The sequence below is a fragment of the Rhagoletis zephyria genome, unplaced genomic scaffold, assembly GCF_001687245.7.
Source record: "Rhagoletis zephyria isolate East Lansing unplaced genomic scaffold, Rhagoletis_zephyria_1.1 Rzeph_scaffold_02963, whole genome shotgun sequence".
In the NCBI taxonomy this organism is placed as follows: domain Eukaryota; kingdom Metazoa; phylum Arthropoda; class Insecta; order Diptera; family Tephritidae; genus Rhagoletis; species Rhagoletis zephyria.
The window spans coordinates 18830-41031 of record NW_016160047.1 but is presented as its reverse complement, the minus strand read 5'-3'; the positions used below and the strand labels follow the sequence as shown (position 1 = coordinate 41031).

The 22202-nt window shown below is 34.4% G+C and overlaps 1 protein-coding gene and 1 pseudogene across 1 annotated transcript in view; both read right to left on the bottom strand.

Moving 5' to 3' along the window:
• The window catches only part of LOC108368126 (Na(+)/H(+) exchange regulatory cofactor NHE-RF1), a 31307-nt gene that overhangs the window by 4225 nt on the left and 4880 nt on the right, over window positions 1-22202 (bottom strand). The window lies entirely within an intron of this gene.
• The window catches only part of LOC108368128 (60S ribosomal protein L7-like), a 25337-nt pseudogene continuing 4873 nt past the window's right edge, over window positions 1739-22202 (bottom strand).

Below are 22202 nucleotides of genomic sequence, written 5' to 3'. Positions count from 1 at the left end.
TAATTTTTTCCATTCTTACTCCCTTTGACCAACAGAGGAGCAAATGACCAGAGTATTTCTTTTGCTCAGTTGTTTTTTTTTGGTTTATTTTTTAATAAATTTTACATTTGTGTTGTGAAATTATGAAAAAAATAAGGAGGGGTATATGCATGTGTAGGAAACAGTAGTAGAGCATGTGCTTATACTTACACACTGTAGCTAGACCTTAAGAGTTAGTTGTTAAGATGAAACTGTAACTAGACCTTAAGACTCTTTACTCGTTTGTTTGTATACTAGTTTTATTATTACTCGTTATGTCAATAACCGTTTTGTACAAGTGAAGCGCCATCTTAGAAAATAAAGAGATTCATTCGATTTTGTACATCCAAGCGAGCGGTAGCGTTTTTGGTAAACCACTAAGACTCTGATACTATTGCACATGTGTATAAAAACATGTCAAAACGAAACAGAACAAGGGTTGCTATCTCACTATATCCAGTATACAAACTTAGCTATTTTTTTCACCACATTTGGTCCCCATGAAGGACTAGTGTTGCAAGCAACGCTTTTTCGGCAATAAGGGTGTTGTGCAGCAATTAAATGTGGTGAAAATTATTTTAGTGCTAGAGAAATAGATGGACAAATATTTCAGTGCGCTTGAACATCTCAGGTTTAACCGAAATATAAATGTATTTAGAATATTTATTTTATTAATACATACCCATTTTTAATTTTACTGTGTCGAAATATTTGTAATTTAGTATTTAAGTTATTGAATGCACAAATTAAATTATGGGAGCGATTTATTCACATGGAATTGGAAACAGGGCTGATCATATACTTTAAATAAATTGTGAATCTGCGAAAATATCTTCTCAGCATATGAATATACTTCTTAACTTTTGCCGAAAATTTTCATACAGGCTCGAAATTATGCCAGTAACTTTCAAATATCGTCTCTTGTATGGAAAATTTCCGTAAGCGTCATTTTGACAGTTTTTAGTTAAAGATGCAGTTATATATTTTAACATAAGGTATTTCAATTTTTTGTTAACAGTTTTTGGATATTTTCTTTAGTTTCCGAGTAATAGACTAAAATGTTTTCGGTAATTTGGTACAAATTACGTTAGTAATGCTGTCGTACTAAACTAATCAAGATCTTTCAAATAGTGTCATCTGTTTTTAAATATCTGCTTTAGTTTCCGACATATTCAGCCTTAACATGAGTTTCATTTTCTCGAACCGAGTCACCTTTTCACTTTTCGTTTCCGTGTGTTCACTACGGGTGGTTGAAAAAAATTCTGGCGAAACTCACGATTAGGCTGATTAGTAAAATGCATCGTTAATTAACAAACAAAATTTTAGCTTGTATATTTATCTCTCTAACGCATTACTTCTATATACGTCAAGACCAACGCCCGACGCCGTTATGTCTGTATTTAATAACGGCTCTATGACAAAATATTCAAGAAATGTATTCGTTGATTTTTATTTACTTCATTTCATACATTAATATTGATATGATTTTTTTTTTAATAAGTACCAGGAATAAATATTTAACAAAAAACTATTTCACTTAAGCTGAACCAACTTTTAGTTTCTCGGAGCTAATTTTGGAACGCTTCATAAAATATTTTCATAGACGGTAAATGCAACCCTAGTTGCTTCATTAATGAGCTGAAAAACCAAAACAAATAATTAAATTTGTGCATTGGAGCCTTTTGAAATGGCCTTTAGAAACGGCAATGGAATTTCGACACTATTCAAGGAATTGCGAATATAAGCTGCCTTCCGATTGGCATATTTGCGATTTAACCCTTCAGAAAGTTACAAACAAAAAAAAAACATTTTCTATTTTTATTTATTATATATTTTTGAAATAAAAATACTCCACCTTGTACACCAAAAAATTTCTTTAACCATCTTGCGCAGCAGTTTGTTGATCTTATCTTCACGGTTACCGAAATCACCAACCTCAACGTAGTGATTAGCCCTCTTGCGCCAGCCGCCGGTTGGTGTTGAGCTTAAATGGCCAGAGGAAGTTGGAGGCTTTCAAATAATCAACGCACTGAATATCGTGGGCTTTGCGCAATTTGCGTTCGATCACAAAGTTGTCAGAGATTGAGACACGTTGACGGTTGTGCTTGACAATTCCACGTTTGTAGATCAATTCACGAACTGATTTAAGATTTGGATAACCCCATGTGATATAGGGTTCAATTTGATGAAAAAACGGTGGTTAATGTGGCGAAAACGGAACAACAGTAAAACTTTACGCACTTTTGGTGCAACTTTGTTGATACCGCGGACACAGATCACAAAAGCCAATTTGTCTTCTGCAGGCACGTAGAATGGGCCGCGTTTTTTTGCCAGACGGAGCAACTTATTCTCACGGCGTCCATCACGGCGATATTTTGCTTGATATTTCTCAGCATGCACCAAGTTATCACGTTTGCGGAGTGCAATCACAGCAGAACGCTTTAGTTTACGCTTGATCAGGGTAGCACGTTTGCTGACCTGCTTCTTGCTGAAATTCAGCTACGACTCGGGGACAGCAGGCAGCTTCCTGGAAGGTTGTTTGCCCTTTGCTTCAGGCTTCTTACAGACCGTGGTGGCAGTCAGCATAACTTGTAACTTAGCACGTTGAGAAGACGAAAAAAATTTCGCCAAATGTTTGGAGCACATCTTAAATAACGCCACTCGATTTATTACATTTCTATTAAGCACAATTTCATTAAATTAAATACTTTTTTAACACATAGATATGCTGCAACCAGGCACTTACTTTCCCAAATTCCATCTTGCTTGTCGGCATAATTTTCCAAATGTGCCTGCGCTGCTACTTCATACTAATAACTTCATTTTCAAACTGCACCTTCTTTGTTGGCTCAACATATCCTAAAAATATATAAAATTTACATTAAGCAGTAGAAATCGCAAAAATTAGCAAATAAAATACTCCCTTAATTTTGTTTTGTTGTCAAATTTGTGAGAAATGTGAATTCACCACGATGCAATACAGAAAGAACAAGGACCAGGGATGTAATTTTAAGTAAACCTAATTTTGTATCAAATATAACATTAAACGGTGGTTATAATACACTTTTTAATATTATTAATCAGAGTACATACATTATATGGTATTTCTTTCAAAAATTAATGCACTATATGCATATTTTTTTTAATGTTTCTTAAATTTCTTTCATTGATGCTGAAAAGCAACCATGCGTGTAAGAAATTGTGTGCTACCTAAAATTTCACCTCTGGAAACTTTATCCCCATAAAGGACTTCACCATTTTTTTTACTGGATATACTGAGGTTGCTATCATCAGGTTTATTCTACATATCGCACACGATCTTCAAAACGGACACAACTCAAAATGAGGAATTTTCGAAATTATACCCTTAAAATGTACACAGAGCTTTTATTTACCTTTCAGCAAAAACTGGAGCAATTTTGTGTTATAACTTGTTGAAAAAACCTAAGGTAAAGTTTTTCATGCCCACATGATTAGCATGCGCCAGGGCTGTAAAAATTGCAATCAAATTGGATTGCAATCGCATATTTTACGTAATATTGCAATCTAGTTTAATTGCAATTAACATTGATTGCTTATATTTTGATTGCAAAAATTGAAATTTGCAATGATTTAGAAGAAATTGATTGCAATAAGTTTTTGATTGCAATTAATTTTTGATTGCAATCATTAATTGCATAAAAATTGCTAACTGCAATCTGTCTAAATAACATTTATTTTGATGAATAATTGGAAGTACGATGGTGAGGCACACAAGCCCTCAGTGGGTTAATGGCATTACACCTCGCAGTAGGTTGTTTTGATTGTCGTATTTAATGTTCCGCTAATCGAGAGCATATACAATCTGCGTGCATACAAATTCGATTTTCTGCATGACAAATCTGCAACTAAACAGCACCTCCATCGTGTTTTTCAACCATCCCTAGTAGTATAACGTATCGATGGCTGAGTGGAAGATCGACCTATCTCGGCAGCCACTTCGAAAACGCCCTATCTCAGAAAATTTTTCAATAACGCTCTACTTCAGAATTTGATTTAAGAACGCCCTATCTCAGAATTCGGTTCAGCATTAGTTAGGCGGTCATATATTCGCACAATAAGTTTTGGTTCGCACATTTTATATTTGGTCTTGTGAATTGTAAATATTGTACGGTATTATGTAATTCAGAAGTTATCCTATTTGTCTTATAAGCTAAAATTTTACAACAGTCTTCAATATTTTTTGCTGCTTTTTGAATAAAATGTTTTTCTTCAAGCAGCAACAACTTTCTGGCTACTGTTGTCAAACTTAAACTTATAAGATTAAATATTTTTCTTTCAGCACAAGATTTGGTAACTATAACTTAATCATGTAACGATAACTAAATCATATTTTCAGAGAAACATACTTACGTATCTGAACTCTTTTCTCAGTGTAAATTACTAAAACAACATGCATGCATTTTGAAGTGCTCACAACTCGTTGTTTATATTAGGTGTGTATAGTAACAAATAGTCAGTACTGGAACCTGCAAATTTTTACTGGAAAAGTGTATAATAACCCAAAAAATTTCCAATGGAGCACTGAATCGAGAGCGTAATAACACGGGAGAGGTGCAAATTCTTGCTAGTGAAATTTTTACTAGTAGAAATTAGCTACCGGAAGAAGAAGATTAAATGTCAAAAGCCGCCATTTGTTGAAATGGTTAAGCATAAACAAAAGTAAAATTCTGTTTTGCTTTTACGCTCTCAATTTCTTTAATAAAAAAAGCTTGAATAAATTATTACATTTTTGAGATTGCAATTAAAATGGTTGATTGAATCAGTGATTTGATTGCAATCACAATCATTGCAATCAAATGGGCTTACAATTAAATTGATTGTAGTTTTTACAATCAGAAAAATGCAATCAATTTTGATTGTAATCCTATTACTAGCACCATCATTGATTGCTAAAAAAATTTATTGCGAATTTTTACAGCTCTGGCATGTGCTAAGAAATAGTTTTTCTCATTTTCTGACGAACGTGTGATTTTGAGAGGTTTCTCTTTTGCAGACAGTGTGCGATATGTACTTCTTTGTTCACATCTGCAGCACAAATGTACCAATCTGCTACAAAAAGGATAAATAGTATGAAAAATACTCCATTTCGCTACTAAAAGGAACAAATAGTAACTTGTATTCCCAAGCCCACCCTTTTTAATAATAATCCCAACGGTTTTTACCCTCCATTCCCGCCCATCCGCACGACGGGCGCAGTCTGCATGCCGTACGGAACCAATATTTTCAATTTTTGCGCCGAGTCACGATAGGTAGGAGTTTGTTAAGTGTCGACATCTAAAATTGTTCAGCTACAGAACTAAATTCATCAGCTGATTGTATGTCTTTATGTTAATAATTCATTTACTGAGAGAGGATAGTATTGTTTTCTTAATGCTGAAAAGCGAATCAGTTATATCAAATGTGCTGGATTGAGAGTTAAAATCCCGGCATAAGCAAGGGAGTGGCTCGCGTAACTCAAAATTAGTTATACAAGTTTCCAAAAATAGGGGATACAAGTGTCTTGATACACGGGAGGGAACATTAAGGCTAACTTCACCCAGAAGAAGCGGACTTTGAAATTGAGCCTGTCAGTAATTTAACCATAAAAATTGTACACTCAGAAAAAGGTTTAGTTATAATTACCAAGATTTGGTTATAGTGACCAAGTGGCATAGTTAGATATGGTGAAATAAATATCTAGTTCACGAAAGTCTGCAATTTACTTGAGACTTCTAGTAGGGACAAATGTATATTTGTTAATAATTACAAAACGACTACCTTGAGTGGACAATATTGTTAGTTGAATAAAATCATTGTTGAGCAAATATAAACAATGCTTTGGTTGATACAAGTTTTCAATTAATTTTGTGGACTTTCTGTAGACGTGAATCAGCTAACCGTTTATTACTGGAAAAAAAGGAAATAAATTGCGGCGATAACAAAACAGAAACTGACACAAACAAGTCTGGGCATGTCATAGCACACACTTTTCTTTCTCTATCTAGCGCAGTGATCGACATGCCATAGCTTACTAAGCGCTCTGTGACCACACGCGTGTTTCACCCATATACGAACAGCGGTAGCGGAGCAATGATTTCCACGCACACAGTCTCATTCATTGAATCGTTTTTATGCAATGGTCGGCATAGTATCGCATTCAAACTAGAGCTGGAAAACTATCGATGGCACTATCGATATATCGATGGTTTTTGACTATCGAAAACATCGATGGTTTTGTAAGCACTATCGATAGTTTTCACTCATACATACATTATTCTGTAAAATCCGGCGGTACCTAGTTTATCTTTTGATATCGGAAAGGACATTTATCAAAGCATGGAAAATGAATTCAATTAAATTGAAGCTAAAAATCGTTGATAAACTTTTGTTCCTTAACAGAAATACATATATGTAATACTCCTATATTGGAAGTAAGAGCTAGTACCGTCCGAAAACACTACAGTACAGATATATAAATAAACACGTGCGAAAGAAAAGGAACACATACGTTTATAAATAAACATGTACACAACACATATACAAAAACGGCACTCAAGTACACAATACATTGACAAAAACCGTACTAGACTGTCTCGCATTGAGAAGTTAGCTTACTGCCAATATAGAAGTATTACATATATGCAGAAATATAGACATATTTTGGCAATTTCGATCTCATTCTCAATAAAAGTTGATATGTTCTAGTTCGTAGGCTAGTCTGATCTTTTGAGTTTGCGTGCGAATAAAACCACTTTATTCCACTTTTTAAACGACGTTTCGTAGGGTTTATTTTATCTGCTACAACAAATATACAAAAATACAAAAAAAAAACACACACATTAAGTTTTAATCGAAAAACAAATATGTATGTATACATATATAACAACAATCTAAATTAAATGACAAACCAACTCACATTGTTTATGTTTAATTTTTGGACCTTTTTAATCAAAGCTATCGATAGTACTATCGATAGTATCAACATTTTCGATAGTATCGATACTATCGATGGTTGTGAGTATCGACTATCGAAACTATCGATGGCCACGACTATCGATAGTTTTCCAGCTCTAATTCAAACGATTCAATAACTGGGACTGTGTGCATTGCTTAGCTGCGCTCTTCGTATGTGAAACACACATGTGCTGAGAGAGCGCTGAGCATTATTTAGGGGTGGCTCACAAGCATGAATATCGTGGTTGCCTCAACTAAGATTTGTTAACTATGACTAAACCAACCATACGTTAAGTTGAATGGAATTTGTAGAAATATGCTTCAAAGAAATATTTATTAGTATTTACCAAACCCTTCAAATAAATTAACGATTTGGTACAACCTAGATGAATATTAGAAGCTTTAATATAATACAACTGATTGTTCAGATATGAGGTTTTTCGTTATAACTTCTTCATTTAAGTATTTAGGAACATGAAATTTTGCAATACTTCCACTGATTATCAAAAGAAAACTGAGAGTGAAAATTACAAAGATCGGGTCACTATAACCTAGCTTCCATACAGCTGATTGTTCAGATATAAGATTTTTCGTTATAACTTCTCCATTTAAGTAGCTAGGAATATGGAATTTTGCACTGTTGTCACCCATTATCAAAAGAATATTTTCAGAGAAAATGGCGAAGATCGGGTCGCTATAACCTATAGCCTCCATACAACTGATTGTTCAGATATAAGATTTTTCGTTATAACTTCTCCATTTAAGTAGCTAGGAATATGGAATTTTGCACTGTTGTCACCCATTATCAAAAGAATATTTTCAGAGAAAATGGCGAAGATCGGGTCGCTATAACCTATAGCCTCCATACAACTGATTGTTCAGATATGAGATTTTTTGCCATAACTTCTCCATTTATGCAGCTAGGAACATGAAAATTCACACCGTTTTACCCCATTATTAACAGAATACTTACAGTGAAAGTAGCACAGATCGGGTCACTATAACATATATCTCCCATACAACTGATTGTTCAGTTATAAGAATTTTCGTTATAACTCTTCAATTTATGCAGCTAGGAACATGAAATTTTGCAATACTTCTACCCATTATCAACAGAATACTTATAGTTAAAATAACAAAGATCGGGTCACTTTTACATATAGCTCCCATACAACTGATTGTTCAGATATGCGATTTTTCGATATAACTCCGCCATCTATGCAGCTGGAAATATGAATTGCGCAATATTTCCACCCATTATCAAAAAAATATTTACAGTGAAAATGCAACTGATTGTTCAGATATGAGATTCTTTATTATAACTTATCCATATATGCAGCTAGAAACATGAAATTTCGGACTACTTTCACTCATTATCAGCAGAAAGTTTATAGTAAAATTAACAAAGATCGGGTCACTATAGCCTATTTATTGCCTCCATACAACTGATTGTTCAGATATGGGGTTTTACTGTAAAACTCCTTTATTTGGACAGCTAGAACCGATAAATTTCGTAAGCTATTTTATAAATAATAATACAAAGTCTACTGAGAAAATCGTCAAAATCTATGCTGTATTAACTTTATCTCCTATACCACTGATTGTTCAGATACCAGTTTTTGCGATACATTTCTTTTATGTAGGAAGCTAAACCCATTAAATTGTGTTAGCGGTTTACATACCGATCACACAGCAGTGAAAATCACTTAGATTGGTGCTATAAAAGGTATATCTTCCATATCTCTGATTGGTTAGATATTTTTTTATATATGTATCTCCTCTATCTACGTATGCTGTGAATATATAAATTTTTTTAAATGCAGTGATCTGTTAAAGTAAAATTTTCAGATATTCATGAAAGGTATGAAGCGCTCGGTATAGCCGAAAACAGCGCTGCTCTTACTTGTTTGATCTGTGATTCGATCTCAGCGGGCTAGTCAAATTTGAACCGATTGGGCATGCGGTTCAGTTCTACCGCTCGCTCTCAATTTTTTCATTGTGCAGTGAAAGCAACAACAATTGGTGCCAAGGGATCGTCGCGTAACAGTGCCCTTACAGTTCTCCGCTTGAGCCGTGTTTTGTTTCCAGCGCAATTTAGCGTAGAGCGTGTTCTGGCTTTAACCGGTAACGTTGGTTAAAGGCTCCAACTGGAAACGAATTAGCAGCACAAGAAAATAATTCACGGCACACTGATTTCCAGATGACTATTTTCATTTACTCTCTCCGGGTTTTATTCACGGCTATGATTCCAATTCGAGTTTACAATAAATACAGCAAGTATCAACCTAAAATTATAGAGGCACAATTCAGAACCGAGTTTGCATGATAAATACTTTACAAGGAATGAAAGGGACCCTTTTAATTTTTTCTTATTATTTGAACAGAGCGTTTCTCTAATCGCTGTTGTTCGGACGGTGGTTAGCATTGAAAAGAAAGAGTCACCTTCACCGAATGTAGAGCAAGCTTAATCGGATTTGTTTTTGTGTGTATGTTCGAATTTATGCATAAACGGTATTGTGAACGCGCTCTTTCGATTTTGACAATTCACAATTCATGTTCTGCGATTTTATGGCAAAGTTAACAGAACAAGCGTAATACCTAAGTATTTTGCTTCGTTGACGAGTGGACTACATATTAAACGCATCGACGTAAACCGGTTTGTATGATTGATATTTCAGTTTGATACGGAACTTTATAGCCCGTAGTACAGCAGTATAACGGCCTCTTGAAGTTTAATCGTTGCATTTTCGATGGTGTCATCCACTGCCAGGAGGGCGGTGTCATCCCCAAACGTCGCGGTTGCGTGATGGCTTCCAACAGGTAAGCTGTAAGTATCATTGTGCATACTTACAAGCAGCATTGCCGTTGTGCGACTGAAATGGCAATTTGACCCTTTTTAAGCGCCAATACCCTTTGACCCGACTTGTTGAAAATTTTCGTATTTTGACCCTTTTCCAAAATTATGTGCGACTTTTGCTCCTTTTCAGAGATTTTATTTAGGAAATATTAACAGAAAAAATATTTCCTCCTAAAAGTACAAAAAAATGCATCACTTAAAACGTTTAAAGGAAATGCAACTCTTCTTCTAGCAGCAACTAGATGTATGTGTATGTTTGCAACCCTATTTTATGCAACGCTTGTCTCGCTATTTTCTTTTTCAATTCAACAGATTTACCGCCCAATTCTTAATACTCCCGGGGAGTTTATTCTCCGGGAATTGGTTTCTCCAGGAAATTCGAACTTCGAAAAAGTTGTTTGACACTTCTTTGAGAGCTCAACTCTTCCAGAGAGTTTCTGTTCAGAGTCGGCCTGTTATTCTTTTGCTAGTAAAGGAAAGCAAAAATGATATGGTGACCCTTCTTTTCGTCAATGACCCCTTTTTTTCGACTTTCTGAAAATTATCAACGGCAACACTGGTAGTCGAATTGACGAACTTTAGTACTCTAGAAATAATAAGTAGTTACCCAACACTATTAACGATAATGTGCGCATTTTAGTTAAATATCTAATAAATTTTATTTTCAAGAGCATGTGTTTATACATATTTATTTATAATGAAATAAAAAATTAATTTTGATAATATATTTATTAATAAAATTCTTTTCTCCGAGCTTTCTGTATATATATATAATATCAACAAAGTTTAAAGGTAGAGCCATAGAATTTTCAATAGACAGAATAGCCAAGCTACGTAACCTGTCTTGTCCCATAGAGTTTCTCAAATAGGTTTTTATTAATTTTAGTTTCGAAAATGATCGTTCAGCACTAGCTGTAGGCACAGGAATTCGAACAAGTAACATTAATGCAGTACATATTTCAGGAAAGCAGGGCGACATAAAATAAAGTATATGGGTCAATCCATGCAAAATTTACACTAAAAATTTTTTTCCGCTCAAATTATTTTTCTTTGCATTCTTTGGGTAAAAATATGATATACGTATTTTTTTATTTTCATTTGACACATACATACATACAACTTTAAGCATGCCAAAAAAGGACTTTTTGATATATGCTTCCGCGCAAACAAGCATTTTAATAAAAAAAGCCTTATCATCGTACCATTTATGACTTTTTCTTGGCTTTCATACGAGGATTACGAGAAGTCGATGCAATTATTTTTTAATACAAAAAATTGGATATTAAAAAACTAATAAAAAATTAATTTTTTTTTTCAAATTTAATAATGTTTTTTTTTAATTTTTTTATTGAAAACTGTTCTCCAAATACTTAAGTAAAACCTGTAAAAATTTCAGCGTGGTTAGTTCATAATTACGCTTGTAATCAAATTTTAAACAACTGCGAAACCGCTAAAAACCGCGCGCTCTCCTTGACGTGCACCATCTATCCACGATTGAGAGAATACAAAGGTTGCGCCGATCTCGGACCGCTATTCCTCTCTTAACGAATTTGACAGAATCGTTGTTTGCATGACGTCACACTGGTGCAACTTGTTTACATTTCCCTTGCAAAATTTTTTCTTCTTCTTCCATTCTTGCTCACGTTTTGGCATTCCTCTCTCGCAATTGCACCAGTGTGACGTCACACAAAAGTTATTCTCAAAAATCCTCTCTGATCGGCGCAATCTTGTATTCTATCATTCTTGCCATCTATCTATGTACTCGTATAACAGGCTGCATGCTCGCACTGAATTTCTTCGGTATTACATAAAAGACAAGTTCTGAATGAAGTTTGTTTTTATTAGGGTTCTAATTACGCTCGTCTACAATAATGAATAAGAATATCTACTTTTTATTTGGTTTATTTGCTTTACTATTACTTTATCATTAATAGGATGAAGAACAATTCCGATTGTATTGCTAACGGATTTGAAAATCAAATTCCACCACCCGGACTTGACATATCTCTGGAAGTGTTCATGGTAGAGTACTGGAACTTGGTATGGACATATTGTCTGTAGTTATAAGCAATAACCGCCTGAGTCGACTTAGGAAAGAATTGAGTTTTATGTTATCGTATTCTGCAACTACTCTTCCATGTGTATGTGAAATCTCCATCTAGGCTATTTAAAAAGTTTTGGACGAACATATTTTGGTTTCCCCATTAGGTTAACATTACAATCCAAATGTTTAAAACGTTTTTCTCGAATACAGGTTTTTCTACTTATGCGGTTATTGTTTATGACCACAGATAAATGAATCATTCCCCCACTCATAGAGAAAATTGTGGCTATTGGAAACATCACTACCCAATATCTCGTTTCTCAGGACTAGGAAGAAGCAGAACAAAAATCAATTTAAAAGTGCAAGACTATATCAGGCACGCATGAAATTCACAGCATTGAGCCTGAGGAAAACTGCAGACTGAAAGTCAAGACTTATTCTTTTTGTAAATAGAAAGCTTTGTAAAACCGGGAAAAAGGCGTGCCTCAGCAAATAAAAAGTAGACATTCATATTCATTATTGTAGAAGGGCGTAATTAGAACCCTATTAAAAAACTAAAAAAATCATTACAAATTTTGAAAAAAAAACTAATTTATTATTTTTTTAATACCCAATTTTTTGTATTAAAAAATAATTGTATTGACTTCTCGTAATCCTCGTATGAAAGCCAAGAAAAAGTCATAAATGGTACGATGATTAGGTTTTTTTTTATTAAAATGCTTGCTTGCGCGGAAGCATATATTAAAAAGTTTGGCATGCTTAAAGGTAAAAAAAATATATCTTGGAAACTGTATGTGTCAAATGAAAATAAAAAAATATGTGCATCATATTTTTACCCAAAGAATGCAGAGAAAAAAAATTTGAGCGGAAAAAAATTTTTGTGTAAATTTTGCATGGATTGACCCATATGTATTATGTATGTATTTCTCTTGTGCCTCGTATGCGATCAAAATGGAGAATATAGTATACACTGAGGGAAAAACATATTAAAATCAAATAGAAACGTAATTGATCTTACTATAAACGTCAACGAAAGTACTGTATATTGGTAAATATTCAATTCAATTACGCGCATATTAAAATGACCGCGTTCATACTGAAAAAGCATCCGCGAAGTGAATAATCAAGACAAAAATTAAAAAAAAATTTAATTTGCATGTTGCCTGCAGTGGAATTCGAACCCGACCATCTCCGGATGTCAACAACTTGTGGCAAGCATCTTTGCGCACTCAGCTACACCCAGCCATACAAATTTGCTTTCAAATGTTGAATATCCATCAACACCACAGCACGCGATTTGTACTATGTATGTATGTGTGTGTTGTCGCCACTCTCAGAGCGGCGCTCTGCATGCTTGGGGTGCGTATGTACACTTACATATACATACTCAGATGTGAACAGTCAAATACATGCGTAATAAATTTTGTATGAAAATATTATTTTTAAACACGAACATTTTTAAACGATAATCAAATATAAAGTATTAATTTTTACTATGCATTATTTCCCTCAGTGTAGGTAACGTTAAATTCCACAAATTTAGGTTTGTAGATTTGTCGCCAAGTTTTCCGTATAATGACGTTATATATAACTCACTTCCAAAAAATGTAGCGTTAAAGACCACTTAAAACCACATTTACCTTTAAAACAACAAAAGATAGGAAACAAGTGTCTGTATATAAAATGTAGCTATTGAGGTTTATTATCAGGATAAATGAAAAACTTTTGGGTTTTATACAACATTTCAGAAATATACATGCGAATGCAACGTTAACGACAAACATGTTGGCCATATGGTCTTTAGTTGTGTCTCACTTTAATTGATTTTAAGTACTTATGGCGTTTTCGTTTCTACCGAAAAATGTTACCTTCTCATTGCCCTCTCAGCACAAACACTAAGAACCGGGCAATGAAAAGGCAACATTTTTTGTAGAAAGGAAAACGTCATTAGTGTTGTTAACAATTTTAGGTTATTTCTGACCTCGCGGTCTCTTGGGCCGTGGTTGTCTCAGAGCGGGGGTTCGTGGAATTTTGGCAGCCCTTGGTGATTTCAATCTTGCGGGTGTTTCTTGGAATCTAATAGATGCCATTCTGGTACCAAATTCGCCTGGTGAAGTCTTCATACAATTTTTGAACGATCTTTCAAATCTAGGTCTTTACCAGATCAACTCTATTAGTAATAATTCAGCTAAATATCTGGATTTAGTTTTTGTGGACGACCTCTTTGATACACCTGTTGATATTGAAAATAACTTGGCCCAGAATGGTGGGAATGCTGAAGATAGTGCCTTACATTTTAGCAATTCCTTACGCCATATTATCAGTAAAATAATTCCCCTTGTTAATGAAGCTAACGCAGTGTCTACCTCTCAGTGGTTTACTGACGAATCAAAATGCTTAAACAAATAAAAATCCAAAGCACTTAAGCTCTTTATAAAGTCTGACTTATCTTCTCACTACTCCACATACTCTTGGGCATAAATACAATGTATTGAACAAAAAGTGTTACAAGAATTATATTAACAGGGTTCGACTCAATATAGTTTCTAATCCCAGTTCGTGTAAACACAAAGCATAAGATTAACGGTTACTCCTCACCATTGAAATTAAATGATTCAAGGCCGGTCCACATAGAACTTTCGTGTAGGCTTTGGCGTTGAAGTTGGTTTGACAGAACGCACGTTAAAAGTATGCTTTTTACAATGAACGCTTGGGAGCGAATGCTTTGGCCACTAAATAAACATACTAATGAAAAGGGAAGGGATCTTCGAATACCACGCTTGGTTACAGTGATGGGCGGTGCACTGAGGTTTTTATCACGTAGTCAATATCCTCTAAGGAAATCTAACGTTTTTTCCAGATACATTCAAATATGGCGCGCAGTGTTTGGCGCTTTTTAAACTCGTTTGTTTCTATAAATTAAGTTCTGGTTACGATATATTTTGACATAAGTTTTATCTTGATAATATTTTTTCCACTTGTAATTATAGGTATGCATGCACTCTTGCCGTCACACAACAAGCGCCGTATTAATAAAGGCAAATACATACAGGGTGTCCCAGAAGTAACGTGCCAAACTTTAGGGGAAGGTAGGTGGGGCGGTGAGCTCCCTGATAAACAAAAAATTTTCAGGTAAAAGTGTCACCGTTTTTGAAATATTTACATTTTTTCGAATTTAAAAAAAATCGCGCCTTTTCATGTACTTTCTTTAACTGCAACTACAATCCGGGCAATACNGAATTTAAAAAAAATCGTGCCTTTTCATGTGTTTTCTTTAACTGCAACTACAAACCGGGCAATACTTAGTAAATTTTTTATGTAAAATACTTCCAGATAGTTGCCTCTCCATACTCAAATGCAATGTAGTTAAAATAAATTAAGGAACCATCATAAAATTAGGACTATTTCGGGATTTTTAACTTTTTGATATTTTCTTCTCCAACTTTGACTATCTCTGGTGAAAAAAAAACTGTACTGAGCTATAACTTTACATTACACAAAAAAATTGCTCATTTCATGAAGATTTCAGAAAGGTGCCACACTTACTGTTTCGAATAGAAAAAAAGTTATAGCCGCTTTTGTGGGTAAAGGACTGAGACACGCTAGAATGTATTTAATAGATTTAAATTGAATTTGCTCTTGTTAACGTCAAATGACATGCTAAATAGTACAAAGGTACATTATTACCTGCTCCTGACATTATTTTGTGTTACTTACCGGAATTAGTGAAAGTGGATTTTGTGAAATTGGACCCTTCGAACATTGTGTTATTCAGCCTCATTGCGTAAGTCGTAAATTAGGCTAAATTGTACGACTCGACAACATTGGCATTGTTTACTGTCGTGCTGAAATAAGTAAATGACGAAAATCGTCGAAAACTATACAGTGCTGCCAGTTTTTCCGTTTTAATACACTAGTCGAATGGAAATTTTAGGCAATGGCGTGCAATTTGCGATACGATTCGACTCTCGAAAAACGACTTGCATACGACACCACTCTCGCAATGATGGTGATTAATACTATGACAGAGAACACGCAGTATACGTCGCATGAATATGCGGATATTCACCTAATTTACGGTGAAGCTTGCTGTAATGCCAGAGCTGCTCAAAGACTCTATGCAGAGCGATACCCCAATCGTCGACATCCGGGTCGTGAAGTATTCGCCCGGACCCATAGAGAAATATATGAAGGTAAGTGATTTTTACACCTTTCTTGTTTGCTTGCTTGTTAACTATAATTTTTCACTTTTTTAAGGTCGCATACCTGGAAGGCGTGGCGGCGAAACAGGATGTCCTGCAGCGGTAGATGTTGAAGCTGTGTTAGAGGAAGTGGAACTAGGTCCATCGACTTCAGTGAGAATGATGGAAAGACGGACGGGAATACCAAAAACTACAGTTCCCAAAGCTTTAAAAGACCATCGATTTCATCCCTACCACATTCAACGTGTTCAGGCTCTACAGGAAAGAGATTACCTGTCGAGGGTTAGATTTTGCCGTGAAATGTTGCGAATGCATGAATCAGACCCCAACTTTTTTAATAAAATAATTTGGAGCGATGAATCATCATGCAAACGTGATGGTTATTTTAATTTACATAACCTTCACAGTTGGCAGATATACAATCCTCACGAAATGAGAGAAGATCGTTCGCAGTACCGGTACAAAATAAATTTATGGTGCGGTATTTTTAATTGTCAGATATTGCGACCTGTGGAACTGCCGCCAACGCTCAACTCTCACAGTTATTTACAGTTCATTCAGGAACTGCTTCCAACTCTTTTGGAAGATGTACCCTTAAACCTGCGGCGAAGACTATGGCTGCAAAATGACGGGTGCCCTGCTCACTACGGGCGTGAAGTAAGAGCTCATTTAGACGAAACTTATCCTCGCCGGTGGATTGGACGATACGGGCCACACACGTCGCCCGCTAGATCGCCAGACCTGAATCCATTAGATTTTTTCTACTGGGGCTGTCTTAAGGACAAAATTTATTCAAAAACAATTCAAAACGAAGAGCATTTGCGGGAACAAATAAATGGAGCTGCTGCTGAGATAGCCCAATTGAGTTTAAGATCTCTAAAAGCGTCTTTTCTTAAAAGGTGCCGAGCTTGTATTAGAGTAGAAGGTCGCCAATTTGAGCATATTTTATCAATAAATGAATAAATTTTTCTTCAAACAACTCATGTATATCTTATTTCACGTGAACCCATCCTTCACACAAAATATTGATAGATATAGCCCTTGTTATAGACTCTAGTCCGAATTCCGGTAAGTAACATAAAATAATGTCAGAAGCAAGTAATTATGTACCTTTGTACTATTTAGCATGTCATTTGACGGTAACAAGAGCAAATTCAATTTTGACGGTAACAAGAGCAAATTCAATTTAAATCTATTAAATATATTCTAACTTTTATAACTTTTTTTTTCTATTCAAAACAGTAAGTGTGGCACCTTTCTGAAATCTTTATTAAATGAGCAATTTTTTTATGTAATGTAAAGTTATAGCTCAGTACATTTTTTTTTCACCCGAGATAGTCAAATTTGGGGAAGAAAATATCAAAAAGTTAAAAATCCAGAAATAGTCCTAATTTTATGATGGTTCCTTAATATATTTTAACTACATTGCATTTGAGTATGGAAAGGCAGCTATCTGGAAGTATTTTACATAAAAAATTTACTAAGTATTGCCCGGTTTGCAGTTGCAGTTAAAGAAAACACATGAAAATACACGATTTTTTTAAATTCGAAAAAATGTAAATATTTCAAAAACGGTGACACTTTTACCTGCAAATTTTTTGTTTATCAGTGAGAAATTAAATAATAACTCCAGATTTTTTGTTTTTTTATGAAAAAATTTAAACTCTAACAAGGAAAAAAATAACGACTGTTTTGTTTTTTTTTTATTTTTTTGTTAATAAAGTTCTCAGAAACTATCAGGCCTATCGAAAAGTAGAATGGCTTATGGAGAATTTCATTGGCTTTCATCTGCCGTATTTCGTATTACGATTGTTCAATTGTTTCGTAAGATATACGTGATTAAGGGCCGGTTGCTCAAAGCCTGGTTGACACTAATCATCGGTTAACATCGTTATCGACGTTTTCGACTCCATGCATATAACACGGTGTTGGTAACGTCGATAACGATGTTTAACCGGGGATTAGTGTCATCCAGGCTTTGAGCAACCGGTCCTAAGTGGAACCACTATTTTAAGCTGAATAACGGTAAATTGCAAATATCTCGAAAATGTATCCGTAGAAAAAAAAATAACTCGATTTTCGGAATCACAATAGAAATTGGATAGTGGCATCCATTGGACATTTTTGCTGTTAACCAGTGTAATTAATTTAAGAGTCCAATGAAATGGAAGTGAACAATAATTCAAATTTATTAAAATAATAATTATAATTTAAAACGGCCTGTATATTTTCACTCCGCGTCAAATGAATTATTTGTTTATACTACAGAGTTGCACGATTACATAAAAAGTGGCAACTTGTTAGTTATCGACGATGCCGGTGCGGGGAGTACACGCTACATAACTGTAATTTTTTATTATTTTTATTTTTATTTATTTATTTAGTCTAAGGATTTATAATAACATTCCAGACTAGAAGAGTACTAAATTAACTTGATCTATTTGAAATAATTCACAAAGCTAGAAATAGGAATTCAAAAGATTTAAAAAGCTGTCTTTGGGATTGAAAAGTCAACCGCGACTGCATTATTCATGGCATTAAATTCTCGGATGGCACAATAGATGGGGGCGTTACTGGCGTATTGCGTTCTAACATTACAACCATAAAACGGAAGGAAATTTCTAAGGAGTCTGAAAAGTTCAAACAGCGAAGGGCAAACTTGAGAAAATTTTTTTGAAGACGTTCAACAAACCTGTTATATATTCTTGTAATGATATTTCACGATATTCAGTTGAATATTATGAAAATACATGTTACACAGTCTTGGGGGGGGAGGGGGTAAAATTCCCCAATTTCCCCTATTTGGGTATATAATATATTTAGTTCCAATCTAGTCCCCAACAGGACCCAAACCACTCCCCAACTAGTGCAAACCTGTTTACGAACTGAGCCCCAACTAGACCCGAACTGTCCCCCAACTAGTCCCGAAATGGTCCCGAAATAATCCCGAAATGGTCCTGACCAGCGTTGCCGCTTTGGTAATTTTTTACCAAAACTGGTAATTTTTTTCTTTTTAGAACGAGTTTGGTAATTTGGTAATTTTTTTTTCAATGTGGTAATTTTTTCAACGTAAGTCTTTTCTTTTAAGATTTTAATACTAACCTATTACTTATAAAAATTTATGATTTTGAATCTTCTTAAAATTGCACAATTTGCTTATGTACTTACATATGTATGTGTCTACCCCTTAAGAGAACCAAAAATTTAAAGGGCTCTTAATGTAACAATTTGCCTTGACAACTCAGAGCTTTTAGTATGAGTTCGCAATATAGAAATTTAAGGAAACCACCCATTTTTCCTAATATGGCGGCTCGATAACAGCCCCTACAGTCCCAAAAATCAGGGTTTTGGATCATTTTAACATGCCGGAACCATTGGTGAAAGAAAATAATTTCACAGGACTAATTAAAATTTTGCGATTAAATACGAATGTGACCCATTTATAAAATTGTAAAAGTAAATTTTATCTATCGTTTAACGATACATTTGCTGGTTTCATGATGTGGTTTTAAGTTATTTAAAACACTTTATGTAAAGACTGTATGTTACAGCCTATTTCCAATAGGCATAAACTGCAGTGGAAATGAACTATTAAACACCTTTTAAATGTTTATAAATCTCTGACGGATTTTTTTTGTTTTATGTTTTAAAAATATCTGTGAATTGTTATAGTCGTAATACATTGAAAAGGACAACCACAGCTGTAAATTGTTCATCTTCGTTGTCTAAATGCTCTGTAGATGGTGATATGAATTTTTATGAGTTTGTTATAAAACAAGAGGAAGAACTCATCTTTCGCTCGAAAAATATAAATAGATCTAAGCTGGTCACAATCCCAAACGTGACGTAGTTCAGTCGTCGCCAAAATAATTGTCTACATACGTCGAAAAATAATTTCCAATTTATTTAAATATTATGCTCATAAAAATTTGGTAATTTTTTTCTGAGTTTGGTTATTTTTTTTTAGAGGTTTGGTAAAAAATTAAAAATCTTTGTGGCAACACTGGTCCTGAACAAGCCCTGTCCTTTAAGACTTAAACAATTTCTTCGCACTCATAATCTATAGAAATATTAATACGCTAACGAAATTCCATACAAATCTATTCCTCCCTACTGCTCACCCGATTTCAATGATTGTTCTTTTATTCGAAAGGTCTTTCAAAGAGAAAGTGCAAATTTTGTTTGTTTTTTCCGGTAGGTAGCGCAGGAGTCGAGTTATTCCGAAAAATTTCATTTATGGTCCGTATACGTAAAAAGCCTTTGACGACTTAAAAATATTTATCTCAATGATATTTATTATGACAAGACTTTTTTAATATAAGTCAAAAAATAAAAGTCTTTGAAGACTTCAAAACAAACAAAAATTATAAAACTATTTAACAGAATATTTATTACTCCACCAAGCAATATTATTGACCTAGACGATAAATAAGTGCTGGTGGACTTAAAAAACAGCACAAGCAAAATGAAAAAGGGTGTGCAAAAAGTGAGGAGGTCGTATTTCGACAACCGAGCGATACTAGTTATTTATTTATAGTAAAAGTCTAAAAATAAAAGTCTTTGAAGACTTAAAAATATTTATCTCAATGATATTTATTATGGCAAGACTTTTATAAAATAAGTCTCAAAATAAAAGTCTTTGAAGACTTATATTCAACAATTTTTATGAGCTCGAGGCCGTTTTCAGTGAAAACTTAAAACTACAATCAAGCGCAGCTATTCCGCTGCAATTCACTTGATCATGTGGTTGTTGGTTTTGTTGGTTTTTGTTAATATTTCTATTATTAGAATGTTTAACTTTTTAGGTGTGCTCGTCCTTAAGTTATTTGTTTTTGTTATTTTTATGGCCTTTATAACAATTATATTCAACAATTTTTATGAGCTCGAGGCCGTTTTCAGTGAAAACTTATTGTGGAAAAGCAACAATAATTTGAAAAAATGGTAGAAGTGATAGCTATTTCGGAAATCACCACATTTCCTCATCAGACTTCTTTCAGTAGGATTCGAACCGACGATCCCACTGACTCAGCCAGTTGCCTATGCACCGTGCTAAGTACGCCTTGTAAATTATCGTTTGCTTTTTTCCACTATTTTCATTTTTGTTATGCCAACACAATCAAGCGCAGCTATTCCGCTGCAATTCACTTGATCATGTGGTTGTTGGTATTGTTGGTTTTTGCTAATAATTCTATTTTTAGAATGTTTAACTTTTAGGTGTGCTCGTCCTTAAGTTATTTGTTTTTGTTATTTTTTTGGCCTTATAACAATTATATTCAACAATTTATATTGAGCTCGAGGCCGTTTTTTAAATGAAAATTTATTGTGGAAAAGCAACAATAATTTGAAAAAATGGTAGAAGTGATAGCTATTTCGGAAATCACCACATTTCCTCATCAGACTTCTTTCAGTAGGATTCGAACCGACGATCCCACTGACTCAGCCAGTTGCCTATGCACCGTGCTAAGTACGCCTTGTAAATTATCGTTTGCTTTTTTCCACTATTTTCATTTTTGTTATGCCAACACAATCAAGCGCAGCTATTCCGCTGCAATTCACTTGATCATGTGGTTGTTGGTATTGTTGGTTTTTGCTAATAATTCTATTTTTAGAATGTTTAACTTTTAGGTGTGCTCGTCCTTAAGTTATTTGTTTTTGTTATTTTTTTGGCCTTATAACAATTATATTCAACAATTTATATTGAGCTCGAGGCCGTTTTTTAAATGAAAATTTATTGTGGAAAAGCAACAATAATTTGAAAAAATGGTAGAAGTGATAGCTATTTCGGAAATCACCACATTTCCTCATCAGACTTCTTTCAGTAGGATTCGAACCGACGATCCCACTGACTCAGCCAGTTGCCTATGCACCGTGCTAAGTACGCCTTGTAAATTATCGTTTGCTTTTTTCCACTATTTTCATTTTTGTTATGCCAACACAATCAAGCGCAGCTATTCCGCTGCAATTCACTTGATCATGTGGTTGTTGGTATTGTTGGTTTTTGCTAATAATTCTATTTTTAGAATGTTTAACTTTTAGGTGTGCTCGTCCTTAAGTTATTTGTTTTTGTTATTTTTATGACCTTTATAACAATATTATTCAACAATTT